This window comes from Lampetra fluviatilis, chromosome 63 (genome assembly GCF_964198595.1).
Source record: "Lampetra fluviatilis chromosome 63, kcLamFluv1.1, whole genome shotgun sequence".
In the NCBI taxonomy this organism is placed as follows: domain Eukaryota; kingdom Metazoa; phylum Chordata; class Hyperoartia; order Petromyzontiformes; family Petromyzontidae; genus Lampetra; species Lampetra fluviatilis.
Window position 1 is genome coordinate 1,494,061 of NC_136337.1, and position 16,337 is coordinate 1,510,397.

Genomic DNA, 16,337 nt, shown 5'->3' on the forward strand with positions numbered 1-16,337 from the left:
CTACTACACTATACACTACTACACTATACACTACTACACTATACACTACTACACTATACACTACTACACTATACACTACTACACTATACACTACTACACTATACACTACTACACTATACACTACTACACTATACACTACTACACTGTACACTAAACTCGTTCCCGCTGTAAATTTCACCCCCACCCTCTCGCCCGTTACGGCTGCCCCTCCCCTCCCCCCCTCGGATTAGCCGAGATATGCGAGCTCTGCGATCCCACATTTACTTGCAAATTCCATCCCTAGCCCTGCCCACTTACCCTTGGGTTGTACCCACCACAAACCTATATAACCTTTGGCTGAAATAACTCTCTCGCTACGTTCCTTCCTGCCTCAGCAGTCCGCCTGCCGTGTTGTTTCACCTGAAGACGATGGCTTGTGTTGCGATCGAAACGTCGTGATCTATTAGTTATTTTTCTACCTACAGTGAAGGAAAAAAGTATTTGATCCCCTGCTGATTTTGTACGTTTGCCCACTGACAAAGAAAAGATCAGTCTATAATTTTAATGGTAGGTTTATTTGAACAGTGAGAGACAGAATACGAACAACAAAATCCAGAAAAACGCATGTCAAAAATTTTATAAATTGATTTGCATTTTAATGAGGGAAATAAGTATTTGACCCCCTCTCAATAAGATAAATTTCTGGCTCCTAGGTGTCTTTTACACAGGTAACGAGCTGAGATTAGGAGCACACTCTTAAAGGGAGTGCTCCTAATCTCAGCTTGTTACCTGTATAAAAGACACCTGTTCACAGAAGAAATCAATCAATCAGATTCCAAACTCTCCACCATGGCCAAGACCAAAGAGCTCTCCAAGGATGTCAGGGACAAGATTGTAGACCTGCACAAGGCTGGAATGGGCTACAAGACCATCGCCTAGCAGTTTGGTGAGAAGGTGACAACAGTTATTCGCAAATGGAAGAAACACAAAATTACTGTCAATCTCCCTCGGCCTGGGGCTCCATGCAAGATCTCACCTCGTGGAGTTGCAATGATCATGAGAACGGTGAGGAATCAGCCCAGAACTACACGGGAGGATCTTGTCAATGATCTCAAGGCAGCTGGGACCATAGTCACCAAGAAAACAGTTGTGAACACACTATGCCATGAAGGACTGAAATGCTGCAGCGCCCGCAAGGTCCCCCTGCTCAAGAAAGCACATATACATGCCCGTTTGAAGTTTGCCAATGAACATCTGAATTATTCAGAGGACAACTGGGTGAAAGTGTTGTGGTCAGATGAGACCAAAATGGAGCTCTTTGGCATCAACTCAACTCGCCGTGTTTGGAGGAGGAATGCTGCCTATGACCCCAAGAATACCATCCCCACCGTCAAACATGGAGGGGGAAACATTATGCTTTGGGGGTGTTTTTCTGCTAAGGGGACAGGAAAACTTCACCGCATCAAAGGGACGATGGACGGGGCCATGTACCGTCAAATCTTGGATGAGAACCTCCTTCCCTCAGCCAGGGCATTGAAAATGGGTCGTGGATGGGTATTCCAGCATGACAATGACGCAAAACACACGGCCAAGGCAACAAAGGAGTGGCTCAAGAAGAAGCACATTAAGGTCTTGGAGTGGCCTAGCCAGTCTCTAGACCTTAATCCCATAGAAAATCTGTGGAGGGAGCTGAAGGTTCGAGTTTCCAAACATCAGCCTCTAAACCTTAATGACTTGGAAAAGATCTGCAAAGAGGAATGGAACAAAATCCCTCCTGATATGTGTGCAAACCTGGTGGCCAACCACAAGAAACGTCTGACCTCTGTGATTGCCAACAAGGGTTTTGCTACCAAGTACTAAGTCATGTTTTGCAGAGGGGTCAAATTCTTATTTCCCTCATTACAATGCAAATCAATTTATAACATTTTTGACATGCGTTTTTCTGGATTTTTGTGTTGTTATTCTGTCTCTCACAGTTCAAATAAACCTACCATTAAAATTATAGACTGATCATTTCTTTGTCAGTGGGCAAACGTACAAAATCAGCAGGGGATCAAATACTTTTTTCCCTCACTGTACGTGGACTTTACCGAAAGAACCAAAGAGTGAATACCTGCAGTCACGAAAGCTTAAAATCAAGACACTACTACACTATACACTACTACACTATACACTACTATACACTACTACACTATACACTACACTATACGCTACTACACTTTCCACTACTATACACGACTGTGGGCGAGCGGTGTTTGAGATTTGTTTCCCCCTTCTCGCAGCGAGGCCGCTAACCACCCTCATCACCCGCAAATCGATAAAAGCGTTTCTCCTTGTACCGGACAAAGCTCTCGGCCGCTAATCGCCCCGGCAATCTCTGTCACTTCCTATCAGCAGCCGGCATCTTGGGACTCAGCCACCACACTCCACTGACCCCCACGCTCCCTCTCCACCCACCCACCCACCCTCCCCCACCACCACCGCCACCCCCACCACCATCACCACTACCACCACCAATACCACCACTACCACCACTACCACCCCCACCACCACCACCGGCACCACTACCACCCCCACCATCGCCACCCCCACCACCAACACCACCACCACCACCATCATCACCACTATCACCACCACCCCCCACCACCCCCACCACCACCCCCACCACCACCACCACCCCCACCACCACCCCCACCCCCACCACCACCACCCTCACCACTACCACCACCACCCCCACCACCATCACCACTACCACCACCACCACCCCACCACCACCCCCACCACCACCCACCACCACCACCCCCACCACCATCACCACCACCACCAATAACAACAACAACCGCCATTCGCCACGAAGTGGCGGTGACGTCACCACGACGCTTGTGCCAGGCCATGTGCACCTTGAGGCCACGTGAAGTGTCGAACGCCCGCTGGCAGGATGTCACGGGGCAGACCCAGCAGGTGCCACGGGTCGACTGACTGAGATGATGGAGATGACTGGCTGATGCACCACCTGTGCCCCCTACTGTGGCAACTTGCTGTGCTTTAGCCACCCGGCGCTCCGCTCGTTGTTGTGAGCGTCGCTCCTCCGCCCTCTGATGTTGTTGGAGGGCGACTGCTTCCGACTGCCCAGTAGCGTCCTTCACGAGCCTCCTCCACAGAGGCCGATCTTGACACCGCTGGTACCAGTCATCGGCAAGTCCACTCAGCTCCACGTCCTCCTGTACCACATCACTCCATCTCTTCTCTAGCCCGTGCCGCGCCCGTTTAGCCCCCTCGATCCGGCCGAACAAAAGCTGTTTAGGCATCCGGTGGCTGAACACGGGGGCTACATGACCCAGCCAACGCAGCCTTGCCTGCCGGAGGAGCTCACCGATTGGACTTTTCCCAGATCTTTCAACAATTTGTGAGCTCCTCACACAATCCAGCCTGGTTAAACCCAGGATGGATCGTAGGCAGGCCAGCCTAAATGTTTCTAACCGGCGAAGATGCTCCATTAGGGGGGTCCACGTTTCGCAAGCGTAGAGAAGGGAGGGAATGACTGTGGCCGAGAAGACCTGATGCTTCGTGCGGAGCGACAGACCAGGTAGCTTCCACACAGCGTTGCGCAACCGATTAAAAGATATTGCCGCTCGACTGATTCGGAGTGAGACCTCTGCTGTTAAACTGGAGCCGGTCATAAGCACACTGCCCAGGTATGGGAAACTCTCCACTCTCTCCACAACTGCCCCATCACCGATTAGGAGTTGTGTGGGTGGAGTGTCCAATGGTACAAAATACCCAGGCAGGTGCTTAGTTTTGGTGGGGCTGATGGTAAGGCCCCACCTCTTAGTGACACGCTCCAGTCTCAGCAGCAGCGTCTCCAACTGCTCCTCTGAATGAGCAGCTATTACATAACGTGGTTGACCAATAGGGAGCCATTCCTTGATCGCACCCGGGCATCGATCAGCCTCCCATTATATCTGTACCAAATGGAAATTCCTTCTGTACAGCTATTGATGGCTTCAGGAACTACGTGGTCAAAATAGATGTTAAATAATGTGGGAGCCGGAGGACATCCCTGTTGCACCCCAAGGTGTACAGGGAATGGCTCTGACTCCCGGCCACGTAGTTTTACCCGGGCCCGCTCACCATCATGAAGGTCCTTAATGATCGTGAGCAGAGGTTCAGGGACTCCGAAAGCACGAAGAACAACCCAGAGCCCAGGCCTACTGATGGTATCATAGGCCTTGACCAGGTCAATAAAGCAGAGATGTAAGTCTTTTTGTAATTCCCTACACCACCACCACCATCACCACCACCATCACCACCCCCCACCACCATCACCACCACCATCACCACCATCACCACCACCACCACCCCCAACATCACCACCACCCCCACCACCATCACCAACACCACCCCCCCCCTCAAATATGACGTCAAAAGCTCTGCTCCCCCCCCCCCCCCAAACCATATTTCCATTTTTAAAATAAAACATGCTTCAAATCGCTTTAAACTATTGTCATTGTAGTGCGTATTTAATGTGGCGCTGTACTCTGATGTTGTAGGAGTGTTGTTATAACAATTAGTGTTGTTATAACAATTCTATTTTTATTTAAAGTGGCGCATTTTGATGTGACGTCACATTTCTCAAACCCCGCCCCCTCTCGTCACACATCGTCACAAATGTCTGACCCCCCCTCCCTAGGTGCGTGACGTCATTTATGGACGCCCCCTGTGGTGACGAGGATGACGATACGTGGATTCGGTGAAAGAGAAATTCGATGTTGGCTTTCAGCGTCCGTGACTGCAGTAATTCGTCTTCTTCGGGTCGTTCGGTAACGCCACATAGGGAGAAGAAAATAATAATAAAATCACGACGTTTCAATCGCAACACAAGCAACCGACTTCAGGTGAATAAGTAATATTTTTAAAAACTTATTTTTTAAACACGCTTTAATGCAATGTACCGTACTAGTGTAATAAAGGACTCGTTCACTGGGTCTGTCTCCGTTGTCCTTTATTTGGGTTCTTTACACTTGTCCCACACGGCCCTCGCTCAGAGCCTCCCCGCTTGGCAACTCCACAGCTGCCTTCGCTCCCGTAGCCTCCTCGCCTCTGCAGCTCCGCTGCAGGTCCCCTGTGCAGTCCTCTGGCTGCCCTCACTGCAGCTCCACCGCTGCTCCCCGTTCCTCCGTGCTCGGTCACCGCTGGCCGACAGTGCCGAGTCTTACTGTGTGTGGCGATCTCGCCACTCTCCAACCTCCGCCCTGCGTGGCCTCTCTCTGTCTCTATCTCCAACACTCTCCCGTCTCTTCCAGTATCTCTCCCTTAAGACCTCACCCCTCTCTCTCACGTGACCTAACTCCTCCCCCCCGTGACGTCATATCCGCGAGGCCGTTTACGCCCGCATTACACTAGTAATGGTAGAACTCCACGACTCCAGGAAGTGGCCCCGAAGCTTGCCACAACGTAAGGGATCGTGGCCAATTACAGCCAACGTCAGTTGAGCGTGGACAATTAGACCCAAGCCGAAACATAACATGTAAAAATTAATGTTTAAAAATATATATTTTTATTTTTAATGATAGAATATAGTGTTGTCATCAGTAAGACACAAGTATACCAAGTTTGCAGTCGATAGCACATTGGGAAGTGGGTTAAATTTGAGTTGCAATATTTGAGGATACGACAACAACAGCAACTACAGACAGAGTAAGTTAAATAAAAGTGTGTAAATAAAAAAAGAGTGTGAATTCTGCTGAGGCTGGCCGCTGGCTGTTGATCAAGGTTTTAGAGATGGGCGCGGCAGCTCATGTTAGCGAGTGGGGGGGGAGAGAAATTTGCTTGTAAATGTAAAACAGTAGCAGATGTGGAGCGTCAAGACCATGGGCATTGCCTCAGTGTCACGGCGCCTCTTCGGGAACATGTGAGCGACTCGATCAGATCGGCCTTCTTGCCTCGACGTTTTGTTGAAAGGTCTCAGAGTTGTGTGGAAACACCTCCCCGTCGAGGCGGTCACATTCATACTCTTTGGGTCTCTCGGTTATTTTGTTTAAGGCGCGGTTCCGGCTGGAGCACGCCGCGTACCACACACGTGTCGGTGATGTGCACGTCTTCTTCGAACGCTGGGGAGCCGGACAAGCCCCTCTCTGTAGCAGCGTGGACGGCACCCTCGTGGTGTTCACCTTCTGAAGCGCTCGCTCGTCACCGTGGCGTGCACGATGACCACCACCACCACCACAACCAGCACCACCACCACCACCACGTGGCTTTTCATTCGTGTTGTGCGCGGTGCATTTAGCGGCACAGCGCGTGGATTTGTAGCGTTTATTTTCATTTGTGTTGCTGGTGACTTTGTGTATTTCGAATCGGAATCGCCTCCAGTGCTGTTGCTGCTGGCGGCAATAAAAGTTGTTTCAAAGTCAAAAAAGTCCCGGTTATTTTTGTCTCTTTACGTGGCTTTACCGAAAGAGCCAAAGGATATGAATTGATGATGGATGATGATGATGATCAGTGGAAGGAATGAATGGGAGCGTTCACGGGTGATGATAGCCGTATAATGAGAATATGAAGAGGAAGCAGTAACGGTGGTTGGTACGAAGGGGGGTGAGCCAGGGAAACACTGAATGAGTTTTGAGTGAGGAGCGACAGCTCGTGATGGCAGTGCGGTTCATGACCCGAATGCCACGAGACCTTGCGGGTTGCTGCTGCTGCTGCTGCTCGCCAAGACGAGAGGGCTGTGGCAGAGAGAGAGAGAGAGTTCGTGTCGTGTCGCTGAGCATAATTGAGTTTACTGGACTGCCTTTAAGGTGTCTCCATGTGTCTCTGTAGGGTCTCGATGGGTTCACTGTATGGGGCCATAGCTTGGCTTGCATGGCCACAGTGGCTCCACTGTGGCTCGTATTCAATGCATCTCGATGGGTCTCTGTGTATGTCTCTGTGTATGTCTATGGGTCTCTATGTGTGTCTATGGGTCTCTATGTGTGTCTTTGGGTCTCTGTGTGGGTCCATCGTTTGGATTGCATTGGCCACAGTCGCACTCCTGCGACTGTGAGGAGGGGGGGAGGAGGGGGAGAGGAGGAGGGGAGGAGGAGGAGGGAAGGGGGAGGAGTGAGGAGGAGGAGGGGGGAGGAGGAGGGTGAGGAGGAGGGGGGGAGAAGGAAGGAGGGGGATGGAGGAGGAAGAGGGGGGAGGAGAAGGGGGAGGAGTGAGGAGGAGGAGGGGGGAGAAGGAAGGAGGGGGATGGAGGAGGAAGAGGGGGGAGGAGAAGGGGGAGGAGTGAGGAGGAGGAGGGGGGAGAAGGAAGGAGGGGGATGGAGGAGGAAGAGGGGGGAGGAGAAGGGGGAGGAGGCGGGAGGAGGAGTGTTGACGTTGTTGTTCCGTGTCTCTCTCCGCCATGTGCTCTCGTGCTGTGCCACGCCGTGGTGGGGTCGTCGTGGATGCCCGACGTTCCGCTCCTCGTGCCGGGAGCTTGAGGCAGCTCGATCTCTCCCTCGAGCAGAGCCTTGCTGGCTGACGGCTGCCGCTGGCTCTTTAACAAAAACAATACAGAACCCTGCAGCAAAGAAAGTCCCCTGAGGCCACGCTGGACCTTCCAACACCCCACCAGAACCTCCGGACCTCCGCACGGCTTCGATTTCGCCTCCGATGTGAACCCCTCGTTGCACTTTGGGTAGGAGGCTCGTGGAGTGGCAGGAGCAGCCTCCATCCATCTCGACATTTATATGGAGACAATCATTAACAAACATTCCTGATATTATTCCGCGAAGATTTTCACGCGCCCAACCAGATTTCACCATCCACCTGTCTCTCTCTCTCTCTGTGTGTGTCTCTCTCTCTGTGTCACTCTCCGTGTCTCTCTCTGTGTCGCTCTCTCTTGTAACGTTTGTTTTCTTTTGTTTGCTGGTGACTTTGTGTATTTCATATTGAAATCACCTCCAGTGCTTTTGCTGCTGGCGGCAATAAAAGTTGTTTAAAAGTCAAATGTCTCTCTCCGTGTCTCTCTCTCTCCCTGTCTCTCTCTACCGGACACAAAATGGAGAGACCATTTCTCTCCCCTCATTGCGACCGCCCCTCAGTGGAAACAAACGTACAAGTCTCCCCCGTAGCCAAACGCTGCGGTGACCTCCAGTGGAGGTTGGCACACTGCACGTTGCCATCGGCCGTGTGGCTCAGCCGAATCTCGCCAGGGGTAACAACAGACTTGTGCATTTCCTGCGGTGCCAGGGAGGATCTGCCCCACCGGTACTTACACTGCCAGGGGCTCAGAGATCACATAACAGCGATCCCATAACAGAGATCCCATTACAGAGATCCCATAACAGAGATCCCATAACAGAGATCCCATAACAGAGATCCCATAACAGATACCATAACAGAGATCCCATAATAGAGATGCCATAACAGAGATCCCATACCAGAGATCCCACAACAGAGATTCCATAACAGAGATCCCATAACAGATCCCACAACAGAGATCCCACAACAGAGATCCCATAATAGAGATCCCATAATATATATCCCATAACATATCAGGGATTCCAAAACAGGGTTCCACCCGTATCGCCAGACTGTAGGGGCGAGTGCTGTTAGCGAGCACCTACGAAGGCCGGCACGGCACACGAAGGGGGGGTGGATCGCCAGCACCACGCCCGGCCGCCTTTGTCTCCCCAGCGACGACAACGGACGAACACATGGACGGAGTCTGTCACCAAACATCGCACCGAGTGTGCACCCTCCCTTGCCCCCGGCCGGGCTTCTGAGTGGAGCGGCTCACCTCGAGATGCTCTGAGGTTTGTTTTGTTTTATTCAAAAGCAAATCGCGGTTTTGGATTCTGAAGACGGGGGGGTGGGTGCGGAGATAAATGAACTGAACCGTTCCCCCAACCTCCAGTGACATTGCCTGCCAGCCTGTCAGCCAGCCTACCTGTCTGCCTGTCTGTCTGTCTGCCTGCCTGTCTGCCTGTCTGTCTGACTGTCTGCCTGTCTGTCTGTCTGCCTGTCTGGTTATTCACGTTCTGCAGATGTAGATGCCACTGGTTATTCGTGTTCTTTGGATGTAGATGCCACTGGTTCTTCACGTTCTGCAGATGTAGATGCCACTGGTTCTTCACGTTCTGCAGATGTAGATGCCACCAGTTCTTCACATTCTGCAGATGTAGGTGCCACCACCGCCATCTATTGCACCGTGGTTATCTTACGACTCTCGGTCCGAACAGGCCACTGGATATACGGACCAGGTTTGTTCGTATCTCTGAAAGTTCCTAAGTCGAATGCTCTTAAGTAGAGGAGTCCCTGTACAGTTATATATATAATCTAGATCACGTTTCGGGAAACGGCTCTTCTTCAGCCGGGCGGTTGTGGCTGTGGAGGCAGCGAGGGTTTGTTGGATGACAAAGAAGTTGCCAAACTCCCTTTGCCGTGTTCACCGAGACGTAGCCGTGCCCTGGCTCGTGGGATAGAGTGTTTCCCCCTCGCATGTGTGGGTTTCATCTAGATCAGTGGTTCTTAACCTGGGGTGCACGCACAACCTGGGGGTGCGAGATGCCCTTTAAGGAGGGAGGAATTAGCGAAACATTGCCACGTTTTGTGTTCAAAGGCAAATCATCAAAACCACAAATTATGGGCGGGTAATGTAAGTAACAACTTTCTTTGTTTCATCAAACCCTCTCTGTGTTTATTAACATTCTACTTGTTTTTTTTTTACGATGGAGAACCTACGGGTTGCAAGCACTGCAGCAGAGATGAAGACCCACCCAGTGTAGGTGCTCCGATTTTTTCTCCCACCGTGTCAACACGGACCCAACTTGGTCGACCAAAGACGAATAGATCGAGGACACCAGAGCTTGGACCATTTGTCATCGCCAGCTCAGCGCGTCCCTTTTCCCGCTCGTCCATCGATCGCCCCCCCCCCCCCCTCTGTAAGAACGAGCGAATGCCCTCTGCGCGCGTTACATGGTTACAATTGTTTACGTAATTATTAGCTAACGTGCCAATGAAGGAGGGCCATTGCCCGAAACGTCACCTATTAAATATGTATGTTGTCGACGAATGTGTTGACGGGTTTTTGTTGTGCGCGTTGCAAAAACCTGCCAATATGTTTAACTCGTGCAATTGACCGTCATATGGCGGGCAAGTAAACATTAAACGGTAATGAAAATGACTAAAAATGTAAAGATTGTATTGAATATCTCTCTCTTTATATTTTTTCAAATCTGGGTGTAAATTGACGGATCATCTCCCCAAAGACTTTCCCGTTGAGATGAATGTTGTGTTGAATCGACACTTTGATGTTGGTTGTATTTGTTTGCATCTTGACAAAGCAACATCATCATGAAGTTGTCCATGGGGGGGAGGGGGTGTGGGGGAGAACAGGTTCATAGACATGAAGTCCAACATAAGAACTTTTGTCCTGGTCACTCACTCTCAATGATTGTCCATTATTAATATTATTAGTATGCTGTCGTGGTGTTTAAAATGAAAATATATAATTACCAAAAGCGGCGCCGTGCATAGCTTTGGAGAAAGTTGCTTATTCTCGTAACAACAGACTAATGATTCGTTGCGATTTTAAATATAAGGCTACTTTCACGAAGAACTCAAATACTTGAAATTGCATTCAAACCCCGCGTAGCCGACTCAGCAGGGTTCCACGAAGCGTGCAGAGGGTCAGACGTTAGGCACAGATCACCAACACTATTTGTATAAGGGGCCGTCCATAAATGACGTCACGCGATTGTGGACGATTTTTGACCCCCCCCCCCCTCCCTTCGTCACACGGCGTCACAAAAAGTCAGAAACCCCCCTCAAATATGACGTCACAAAGCTCTGCCCCCCCCCCCCCAAAAAAAACACACATGCTTCAAATCGCTTCAAACTATTGTCATTGTAGTGCGTATTTAATGTGGCGCTGCACTCTGATGTTGTAGGAGAAAACATTTATTAAAAAGTCTATTTAATTAAGTAGAACGTGTTGTCTATATTTATTTAAAGTTGCGCATTTGGATGTGACGTCACATTTCTCAAATCCCCCCCCCCCTCGTCACACATCGTCACAAATGTCTGACCCCCCCCCCCCAGGTGCGTGACGTCATATATGGACGGCCCTAATACATCTCGGAGCTGGAAACTGAGCACAGTCAGTGAGAAATATGACACCGTTTATCTTGTGCACGTTATCACCACGACATTAATAAAATATACATACCTCTTAAATTAAAACAACAACACCAACAATATGATATACAACGTATATCTATATGGCTTTATTCTTGAAGCCCTAGACAAATATTCTTAGGTTTTTTTCCGGTAAAGTCACGTAGGTAAAACATTAAAATTAATAAAAGTAAAATAAAATAAAAAATAAAAATCACGACGTTTCGGAGGCAACACAAGCTTCCGTCTTCAGGTGGAAACCGTCACAGCACGATTGCTGTATCAAGTGAGAGAAGCTTGTGTTGCCTCCGAAAACGTCGTGATTTTTATTTTATTTTACTTTTATTAATTTAAATTTTTTTACCTACGTGACTTTACCGAAAAAACCTAAGAATTTGAATACTTGCAGTCACGAAAGCTTCAAATCTAGAACCCTAGACAAATACCGCCCCCAACCCATTTTGCCTTCCCAACAGAACGGAGCCAGCAGACTTCGATACCCCGCGGGTTCATCGCCAATCCGCCAATCCCCTCGGTCTCGCAGCCGTGACAGTGCCGCCACCTGCTGTTCGTGGCTCTCTCTGTCACTCAACTCTCAGCCGCTCCGGTTCCCGAGGGCAGCACGACATTCGAGATGTGAAGCTTTCGTGACTGCAAGGATTCGTACTCTTTGATACGGCAATTTCGCTGTGACGGTGTCACCTGAAGACGGAAGCTTGTGTTGCCTCCGAAACGTCGTGATTTAATGTATTTGTTTTAATGTTTTTAACCTACGTGACTTTACCAAAAAAACCAAAGAGTGCATCACGAAATTCTTTAGTCCGCGAAGTTCGTTGGGCAACCCGCCCCAGAGACTGCTGCTTCGTCACAGTTACTTATAACAACAACAACAACCGCCATTCGCTACTAAGTGGCGGTGACGTCTCCACGGCGTTTGTGCCAGGCCATGTGCACGTTGAGGCCACGTGAAGTGTCGAACGCCCGCTGGCAGGAGGTCACGGGACAGTTACTAATTAAGGGGCACCCACCAACCACCGTCTCGTATTCACCGCGTGCGTGCTTTGCACGGCTCTTGAAATAGTGAGTTTTGGTTTTTACTTAGCGAATTCGAACAAAAATACAGCTCTTCTTGTTGTGGCGGTTGCCAACCCTCCATTGGCTTTTAGTCACTCTCTGCACCCTGTCTGGCCCTCTCTCGTCATCTGAAGAAGGGCAATTCCTCCAAACGTCGTCGATTAATCTTTGGGTTTTTTTGTTGTTCGCCTCGCCTCCGAGTCACGTGGTTCACCAGCCATGCTCCGGGGATGTCTCACGAGCCGAGCCGGAGCCATGCACCGCCTGAGCCGCTCGCTCGTGCACGCAACCGAGCGGCTCAAGGAACTGATCCGAAGAACAGCCGAGCCGTGACTGAGAATAGGGGACTCCACGTGTTGATTGTCCACGTTGGCCTTGAGGGTGTGGGATTGCATTTCGAGCCGCATTGGTTCAAAAACAGTGCTGTCACAAGGTCAACTCTGGCCCGGTTTCGGCAAACTTAGTAATAGGTTTTTACCCTTTTATCTGGTACAAAACTGACACCTTTATACAAGGCATCATGTTTGCAATAACCACAACACAAGCAGTCAAAATGCAAACAAAAAGAAACAACTCTGATGATGATAATGATATGCACTGTCCTTGAATTTGATTGGTCCACACCCGAGACAGCTTATCAGCGTGGGGAAGTATGACATACTTCCCCACGCTGGTCTAGCCGCTCCGAATTGCCACATTGTGTCCGATGATCAGACGCGAGAGACGGAGCGCCATGATCGTGCCAAATATCCGCGGAGACGTCGCGCAAACTGTCAACAATGACGGCCGCCTGCAGCCATCATCAACGAAGACCTCAACAATGTCCCCCTCAAATTTCGATTTGAAGCTTTCGTAACTGCAGGGATTCATCTTCTTGGTTCTTTCGGTAAAGTCACGTAGAAGGGAAGTTATAAAATAATAAAAAAAAACATAATAAAAAACAATTCTCACAACGTTTCGGTCACAACGCAAGCAGCCTGTTCTTCACCTGAGGACGGCTGCTTGCGTTGTGGCCGAAACGTCGTGAGAATTGTATTTTATTATGTTTTATATTTATGATTTTCTTATTTCCCTTCTACGTGACTTTACCGAAAGAACCAAGAAAATGTCCCCCTCCTCATCACCACCGACTCACGTCCCCAATGATCCCCTCTCCCCGCCTTCTGGGATCGCACTGTAACAGGATATAATGAATCTTCGACGCAATTAATGATAAGTTACGTGAATGTTTTAGGCCCATAAACAAAGTCATTTGGCGTGGCTTTTCCCATATAAGGAATACTGGAACACGAATCGACCGATTTTTACGATCCAAAACTCGATTAAACGGGAATCGACCGATTTTTTATGACACTAAGCTCGAACTAGTGCCGGATTAAGCTAGTGTGGTGCCTGTAGCAATTGTTATGAAGGGGCCCTACTTAAAAAAAAACACGTAAATATTAAAACATACATTTTTAACTTGCATAGTAAAGCAATTGTATTATTTTATTTGCTATACAGCCAGATATTACGACAAATTACTAACCTTAAACACCCAGTCGTTGAAGGCAGTATAGTACTATAGTAATAGAGCAAGTGCAGAATCAATGAACCGGAATTGATAGCTTGAAAGCATTGAGCACGGGGCCCTTGAAAGTGTGGGGCCTGTAGCATGTACTACTTTTGCGACGAGGATAATCCGTCACTGCCTCGAACACTGCTTGATCCATACTCCAATACATAGACACAGGTATTCAAAATGTCAGTGTCCGAGCACGGATCAAGCTGATATTTTGCACACACGTGTCTGTGTTCAAACATAGATCAATCATCGATCAAGCTGATTGGCTTCTCTCTGCATTAACATAATTTATCTTTCATTCTGTCGCAAATTAATTATACATCCTGCTAACCAACATGGGCACTCGCTAAATGACCTAACCAACATGGGCACTCGCTAAATGACCTGACCAACATGGATACTCGCTAATGACCTGACCAACATGGATACTCGCTAAATGACCTGACCAACATGGACACTCGTTAAATGACCTAACCAACATGTACACTCGCTAAATGACCTGAACCAACATGTACACTCGTTAAATGACCTGACCAACATGGACGCCACGCGATACATCTGCAGCGCCCCCGTGTGACCACCACGCGGTACTACTGCATTGCCTGCATGGGGCCACCACGCCGTGCTACTGCAGCGCCTACGTGGGGCGACAAGACAAATGTGCGGTGTCTTAGCGGGTAGCAATGCGGCGGAGCAGTGGGGGGGCGAATTTTAGAATGCAGCAGCAGCAGCCTCGTCGATTGACGGCTATGGGAAGAAAGCGTCGGTGAGCAGCCCCTGGCCACGGCAAATTGGGCTAATGCAGAATGTTTTATACATTTGGTTTCCATTTTTTATTTTACTCTCGTTATTAAGTTGAAGCGTTCATGTGTGCGTGAATTCAAATGTGTTAAAAATAAATGTTGTTTAACTTATCCTAAATTGAACACAACGGTTGTTTGTGTGTGTTTAAAACAATCTCAGTGAACGTTTACTCAAATATATATTTTTATATTCTTAGTTGTTAACGGTTTTGTATTTTTTCACGAGTTTATTTTTCATCCGTGTTTTCTTAGTTATATAACATATTTACTCTTTGTGTTCGAATTTATGTGTGCCTATTTGTTTCCCTGTGTGGTTTGTGTGCACGTTCATTGTACGTGTCATTAGATTTAAAATATTGCACACTGCTGTCGTGTAGAGTATAATGCCATACAGTCCAAGTGTTTGATAAATATTGTAGTCTGTGGTGCAATTTAGTGCGCGTGGTGCAGTGTGTAGTAGAGTACTGTGCGATCTATTGTGCAGAGGCCCCTTGGCATCACCGCCACCCCCCTTGGCGTGATAATTGTCGACGCAGAGCGGCGCTCCGTGCCGCCTGTTCCAGGGTGTCCGAGTTCCACACCAGCGCGGCCACCACTGTAGAGAACAACACGGACTCCGAGTTACACACCAGCGCGGCCACCACTGTAGAGAACAACACGGATTCCGAGTTACACACCAGCGCGGCCACCACTGTAGAGAACAACATGGACTCCGAGTTACACACCAGCAGGGCCACCACTGTAGAGAACAACACGGACTCCGAGTTACACACCAGCGCGGCCACCACTGTAGAGAACAACACGGACTCCGAGTTACACACCAGCAGGGCCACCACTGTAGAGAACAACACGGACTCCGAGTTCCACACCAGTGGGGCCACCACTGTAGAGAACAACACGGACTCCGAGTTACACACCAGTGGGGCCACCACTGTAGAGAACAACACGGACTCCGAGTTCCACACCAGTGGGGCCACCACTGTAGAGAACAACACGGACTCCGAGTTCCACACCAGTGGGGCCACCACTGTAGAGAACAACACGGACTCCGAGTTACACACCAGTGGGGCCACCACTGTAGAGAACAACACGGACTCCGAGTTACACACCAGCAGGGCCACCACTGTAGAGAACAACACGGACTCCGAGTTCCACACCAGTGGGGCCACCACTGTAGAGAACAACACGGACTCCGAGTTACACACCAGTGGGGCCACCACTGTAGAGAACAACACGGACTCCGAGTTACACACCAGTGGGGCCACCACTGTAGAGAACAACACGGACTCCGAGTTACACACCAGTGCGGCCACCACTGTAGAGAACAACACGGACTCCGAGTTCCACACCAGTGGGGCCACCACTGTAGAGAACAACACGGACTCCGAGTTCCACCCCAGTGGGGCCACCACTGTAGAGAACAACACGGACTCCGCGTTACACACCAGCGCGGCCACCACTGTAGAGAACAACACGGACTCCGAGTGACACACCAGCGGGGCCACCACTGTAGAGAACAACACGGACTCCGAGTTACACACCAGTGGGGCCACCACTGTAGAGAACAACACGGACTCCGAGTTACACACCAGAGGGGCCACCACTGTAGAGAACAACACGGACTCCGAGTTCCACCCCAGTGGGGCCACCACTGTAGAGAACAACACGGACTCCGAGTTCCACACCAGTGGGGCCACCACTGTAGAGAACAACACGGACTCCGAGTTCCACACCAGTGGGGCCACCACTGTAGAGAACAACACGGACTCCGAGTTCCA